Source organism: Eschrichtius robustus, chromosome 12 (genome assembly GCF_028021215.1).
Source record: "Eschrichtius robustus isolate mEscRob2 chromosome 12, mEscRob2.pri, whole genome shotgun sequence".
Taxonomy (NCBI): domain Eukaryota; kingdom Metazoa; phylum Chordata; class Mammalia; order Artiodactyla; family Eschrichtiidae; genus Eschrichtius; species Eschrichtius robustus.
Window position 1 is genome coordinate 106,114,746 of NC_090835.1, and position 6,489 is coordinate 106,121,234.

The following is a 6,489-nucleotide window of genomic DNA, read 5'->3' on the forward strand; positions in this document are numbered from 1 at the left end:
TTAGCTAGTGGGACCGTTGTCCTTAGTCTGTACTGCCGCTGAGGTGACCTGTCACACTGACCCGGTCACTGCACACATGCCTGGGCTTTTTCCATGCAAAAGTGTCAGTTTATAAGAGAAAGAGCCTTGGTCTCTGAATTACATGAGAGGAGTTTTTAAAATGCAGACTGAACGACCCAGTATAAACAATGAGGAAAATCCTCCTTCTTTGTGTTAAACTTTCACACCATCCCTTTGGACACAAGAGGTGCGCTTATACAATTGTTCCATTGTCAGAGAGAACGAACTTCATCGAGTTTCTTCCCTTCAAAGGATCTTTCAAACTCCCCCGCAAGAAGTTGGCCAGGCATCTCACAGAACAATGAGACAAATTCCCCAGATGCTGACTTGGCCTCCTGATGAACCTCCAGATTCTTCAGGTTGAACCCAGTTTTCACCAGTTTTGAGAAAATTTGCAGTGACCATCCTTCCCCGCGTCGTGTGACAGGGCCGAGCATTGTGTGTCCTACTTGGTGTAGAAATCTCCATAAAAGGGGAAGCAATTCCCAGCCCGAAAACATTTAAAACAGTGCGCCTGTGGGCAGTCTTCTGAAATGTCACCAGCTAATGATAATAATCTGTCACGTTTCTGCCCTGCCTTACAGTCAATGTGCCCTTACACCCCGAGTAATCCCGTGGCACCCTGTGAGGGGTCCCGCAGATGGATTACCATCCCACCGCGGACAGGAGGAAATGAAGAGCCAGGAGGTCAGGTGGTTTGTATAAGGTCATCGAACAGGTGAGTCTCAGATTCGGGACTAAGATCCACCCCGCCCTAGTCCCGGCCCCCTCTGGCTTCACATCCTTTGCTGTTTCCAGGAGCCAGGCACCTTCCTTGGTGTCAGGAACACAGCCGTGAACAAGATCAACAAAATCTCGGCTTTTGTGGGCATCCTAGTGGGGGAATGTGGATGAACAAATGAGTCACAACGTAGGTGTTTTATTAAATGGTGATGGGGGCTTTGGAGAAAAAGAAAGCAAGGCAGTGGGGCACCCGGGGCAGGGGGAGGGGGTCTGGTGCAGTTTTAAGGGGGCTCAGGCGACCTTTGAACAGAAGCCTGAAAGTGGGAGGGAGTGGGTCCCGTGGAACCTGCAGGAAACACTCCCAGGCCGGGGGAACGGTGGTCACCGGGGCAGGGCCGGGGGCAGCGCAGGCGGGCTGGTGAGGTCAGAGGGGGGATGGAGGCGGCCTGCGGAGGGCGGGGGTAGGGGGCCACCGTCCTGGCCTCGGCTCGGCCCTGACCGAGATGGAGCCGTTACAGGGTTTCAAGCCGACGTGTGACACATTGCTTCCATTCTAACAGGGTCACTCTGGAAGTTTCCCTTACAACATAAATTTCCGGTGAAATCCAAGAAAGCAGTGGTCCAGGTAAAGGTTGCTAGGCTTACTTTCATCGTAATCTTCCTAAATGGGACAAGGATGGGTGCCTGCTGTGGGAGTCCCTGGCAAGGGGCTCTCCTCACCCACCTGGTCTCATTCTACCCTTATAATCAGCCACACGATGTAATGGCTATTACCCCATTTTACAGATGAAGAGACTGAGGCTCAGAGAGGCTGAGTGACCCGAGTTTGCAGGTGACCAGCGACATCCCTTGAGCTCAGACTAGACTCAGTTGCGTCTCTTGTGAACATGTGCTCATTAGTGGCTGAAATGATCTTTGCAGTGGAAGAAAAGGTGATCCTTGCCCAAGTGCCTCATAAGAAATACACTTAACGATAAAAACTGGTGAATATTTTAAGTGTTTTATTAACACAATGGCAGTGTCCCTTCATGACATTTGTATGTGCCATTCAACCTGCAAATCTTATTTTCAACAGTGAATCTAGTAATATGTAATAATTTTTAACAGAGGGCCTCTGATTAATCTTTGGTCCTATTAAGAAAACCAAAAAACATTTAAACAGCATTTGTAAATGTAATAATTTGATTTTCTTAATTGTCTGATTAACAAGCAAATCGTGCCGAGCACTTAAGTAATTATTCCTGGAAAAATAACAAACAAAATCTGGACACATGATGAATTTTACATTTTCTTAAAATGTGAACATAAAATGAGAATCTAAGACAACTATTTAACTGCATGCTTTAAATTAGAATTTCAGGTTTGGCCTGGCACTCCAGCACAAAATTCTCTGAAACATAACAAATGGGAAAAAAAATATTCACAGACTTTTTCTTAACCCCAATATTTCAAAGATAGGTTTGATTTATCTTCATCATTTTTACACTTAATTCTGTATCTTTTCAAGACTAAATGTCACGTGCTCACTAAGGAAATGATGATATCATTCCAAATAAATTTGGGGTTGAATTCCCAAGTGAATTCTGGAGACCCCTTACCACTGGCTGAAGTCACATGATGTGCAGGGGAATTAGTTAGGAAGTGTGGGCCAGAGGTAGGACGTCCAGGGAGAGTCTTCTTGATGGCCAAGTTGCACCTGGTTCCATACTTGCTGTGTCTGGTTCTGTACTCGCTGTGCTGGTTCCGTACTTGCTGTGTCTGGTTCTGTACTTGCTGTGCTGGTTCTGTACTTGCTGTGCCTGGTTCCGTACTTGTTGTGCTGGTTCTGTACTTACTGTGTCTGGTTCTGTACTTGTTGTGCTGGTTCTGTACTTACTGTGTCTGGTTCTGTACTTGTTGTGCTGGTTCTGTACTTACTGTGTCTGGTTCTGTACTTGCTGTGTCTGGTTCTGTACTTGCCATGCCCATGTCTTGCGAACAGCTTGGTTTACCCCCTTGTCCCCTACATTCAGTTGTGTGTCATCTCCTTCCTGCCATTTCTCTACCCCACGTGAATGGACTTCACAGTGTTACTTCTGGCTGAATTCTAGCTTCTTTTCATCTTCTGCACATTTGCTGCAGCCATAACGTACAGGCATTTAGATGATGCTGGACGGGGCGCTCTCTCTCCCCAAGGCTTGGTCTGACTCTGACCACAGTTTGCAGTCAGGCCAATGGGGAGACCAGGGCGTGTGTGGCAGACAGTGACAATGAGGAAGGAGAAAGCAAATCTGAGCGAGCCTGAGTGACCTTGAGGGAGACAGAGGAGCGGGATGTGGGGAAGGTCTGTGAGGTATGTACTGGCTAGGCTGGGGCTGCAGAGAGCCGGGTCCAGGGCCACAGTGTCCTGATATGCCGGGGGGACACAGGAGGCAGCGGGGTGGCTGTGTGGGCATCTCTGAGCCGAGGTCCTGGGACCTCTGGGGGGGAGGGAGGAGTGAGGGTGAAGCCAGGGAACCGGGAAGAAAACAGTGGCCAGAGGCAACGGTGGGAGAGTGAGAGGTCAGGCACTGAGCACACGAGGGGGCTCGAGCACACAGGGGCCGCAAGGGAGCTGCCCGACGAGGATGGGGCTCAGCGCCCTCAGTGAGGCAGGCTGGGCCGGACGGTGCTGCAGAAGAGGCCATGTGTGTGCGTGCGTGTGTCTGTGCATGTGTGTGTCTGTCCGTGTACGTGTGTGTGTGCGTGTGTGTGTCTGTGCGTGTGCGTATGTGTGTACGTGTGTGTCTGTGCGTGTACATATGTGTGTGTGCATGTGTGTGTACGTGTGTGTCTGTGCGTGTACATATGTGTGTGCACACCTATGTGTGTGAGTGTGCATATCTGTGTGTGTTGTGTGCGTGTGCGTGTGTGTCTGTGTGTGAGTATGCATATCTGTGTGTGTTGTGTGTGTGCATGTGTGTCTGTGTGTGTGTGCATATCTATGTGTGTTATGTGTGTGTGTTGTGTGTGTGTGCATGTGTCTGTGTGTGAGTGTGCATATCTGTGTGTTGTGTGTGTGCATGTGTGTCTGTGTGTGAGCGTGCATATGTGTGTGTTATGTGTGTGTGTGCATGTGTGTCTGTGTGTGAGTATCTCTGTGTGTGTTATGTGTGTGTGCGCATGTGTGTCTGTGTGTGAGTGTGCATATCTCTGTGTGTGTGCATGTGTGTCTGTGTGTGAGTGTGCATATCTGTGTTATGTGTGTGTGTGCATGTGTCTGTGTGTGAGTGTGCATATCTGTGTGTGTTGTGTGTGTGTGTGCATATCTGTGTGTGTTATGTGTGTGTGTGTGTGTGCATGTGTGTCTGTGTGTGTGTGTGTGCACGTGCTCGCAGTCCTGGGTCGGGCACAGCTTGCTGAAGCTGCCGTGGCTCGTCCTCCTGCTTGCCTTTGGGACACAGAGGAAATGGTCTGACCAGGATGTGTGTCCATCTGAATGGCCGCGTCCTCAGAAAGATCTGGCCAACGCAGTGACATCATGACACTGGAATTCCTTTCACTCTGGAAGACGTGGAAACAGCTGCACACGATTCTGTAGGGTCTGGTAGCTGTAATTCTCCATGTTTATGGAATTTTCTTTTACCTTAAAGTACATTAAAAATACTGACGTGGCAATATAAATAACCTCTATTCTTTTTTATTTAAAGCAAGAAGTCTCTTGAATCTGTATTTGTTTTTCTATTTAAAACCAAACCCCCAAGGAAAGCCCAAGCACACCAAGTTCCTCAGTGCTCCACGCACCTCTGTGGTCCCCAGCAGGGACAGCAGCTTCCCCGGGGTCCCCCAGGGCACAGGCAGCCCCCTGGACCCCTGCCCTCAGCTCTGCACACAGTGGGGAACAGAGCTGGTGCCACAGCCCTGCAGTGTGTCCAGATGGGAAGCCCATATTCGGCTGTGTTGCCATGTCTTACACCCCCCGGCCAGGCTCACCACATGCACGATGGGCTTCTGGACGCAGGAATAATTCAAAAGCAGAAGCCTTTGGCACAATCGCTCTTACTCTGTTTGCAGAAGAGAGTTGCCATCCGCACAGAAAATTATAGTTTCTGTGCATGTGGGTTTGGAATTTGAACAAGAAGTGGCTTTGTCCTGGAAACGCTTTATCATAGCTGAAAATTACGACTTCTTTCTTTGCCACATCACCAGCTGCACAGAAGGCTCAGCGAGAGGAAAGCTCTGTGTTCACTGCTTGCAAAATGCAAAAGCCACATCAGGGACGTGGCCGTCATCTGAACCAGCATCTTGTCTGGAAATAATTATGCCTCACGAAGAAAGCTAAGGAAATCTGCAGTGCACAAAATACAACATCCAGACCCCAACGAAGGCGACAACATTCCCTTATGCTTTGGACCAGCTGGGCCTAAGACCCTCGGGGTGTAAAAAGCAGGTTTTGCCCACAGCCCACAGCTTCAATTCGAAACAGCATCCGATAAAATAAAAATTAAAAAAAAAAAAAAAAAGAAACCGAATCAAAGTCACGTTCATTACCCTGTTAAATAATGATGTATACATGAGGAGGGAAGCTTCCAATAAACTGAAAAATCATCTTTTATTGCTCAGTTTGAGACCGGGATTCTCGTAGCACTAAAACCATTCCAGATTCTTCTAGCATGTTCCTTCTGTCTACACAAGGGGCATGTGATTAAAAAATATGTAGACTTTGCAGACCCCATTCATCAGTTGGGAAACTGAGACACAAAAGAGGCGTGAGGTTCCTCATTCGGTCTGGACTCAGTTCCTTTCCCAAATCGAAGAAACTGTCCCATCCTGCTGACCACATGGGGAGTTTTGTGGCTAATGCACGCTGCATCCGGGGCTGTGGGAAGTGTGGGATGGGGCAGCGTGTCCTGCTTCCATGCCCTGACACGTCTCTTCCTCTGTATTCTGCCCACAAAGGGACAACGGGGTTCACAGCCCCAGCCCAGGGGGTGAGCTACACGAGTCCTGTAGAGAACAAGCCAGACGCGCATCCAGTGTTGAGTTGCACAACAAACCAGGCTCTGATAAGATTGCGCCCTTAGGAGCGAGATGGGAAAGCGTGTAGGTGTACCCGGCTCCTGCTCCTGTCTCAGCTGCGTTTGAGAACACAGATGCATGGGGAGAGGGGGTGGGGAAGCCAGGGGCTGGGGGAAGGGGGCTGGGGAGTTACTGTTTGATCTGCACAGTTTCCATTTTGAAGGATGGAAAGAGTTCTGGGGATGGAGGGTGGTGATGAGAGTCCAACAACATGGAGGTACCTAACGCCACTGAACTCACGGCACACTTATAAATGGTTTAAAAGGATACATTTTATGTTCTGTGTGTTTTACCACAATTAAAAAATACATTTAAAAAAAAGCTGGGGGGGGGGACTTCCCTGGCGGTCCAGTGGTTAAGACTCCACGCTTCCACTGCAGTGGGCACGGGTTCAATCCTTGCTCAGGGTACTAAGACCCTGCATGCCGCATGGCCCGGCCAAAAAAATAAATAAATAAAAATTAAAAAGAAATAAAAAAATAAAACCGCTAGATGACATAAAAAAAAAAAAAAGCTAGTGGGTAAGTCTAACTCAAGGAATCAGGATTCCTTCTCCTGCTCCATGCACAGTTCTGTATAATCTCCTGTTGCCTGGCAGCCAGACTTGTGAATACAATGGAATTTCACTCCTGTCTTTAAGTTGCTTATACGGTAACGATAAAGGGATTT

The 6,489-nt window shown here is 48.6% G+C and overlaps 1 long non-coding RNA gene across 1 annotated transcript; it reads left to right on the forward strand.

The window, feature by feature from the left end:
- Positions 1–572: 572 nt before the first annotated feature.
- On the forward strand, positions 573–1,706 carry LOC137774191 (uncharacterized). Its single transcript, XR_011075786.1, has 3 exons — positions 573–970; positions 1,344–1,408; positions 1,570–1,706. It is a non-coding gene; the product is annotated as an uncharacterized lncRNA (long non-coding RNA).
- The last annotated feature ends 4,783 nt before the right edge of the window (positions 1,707–6,489 follow it).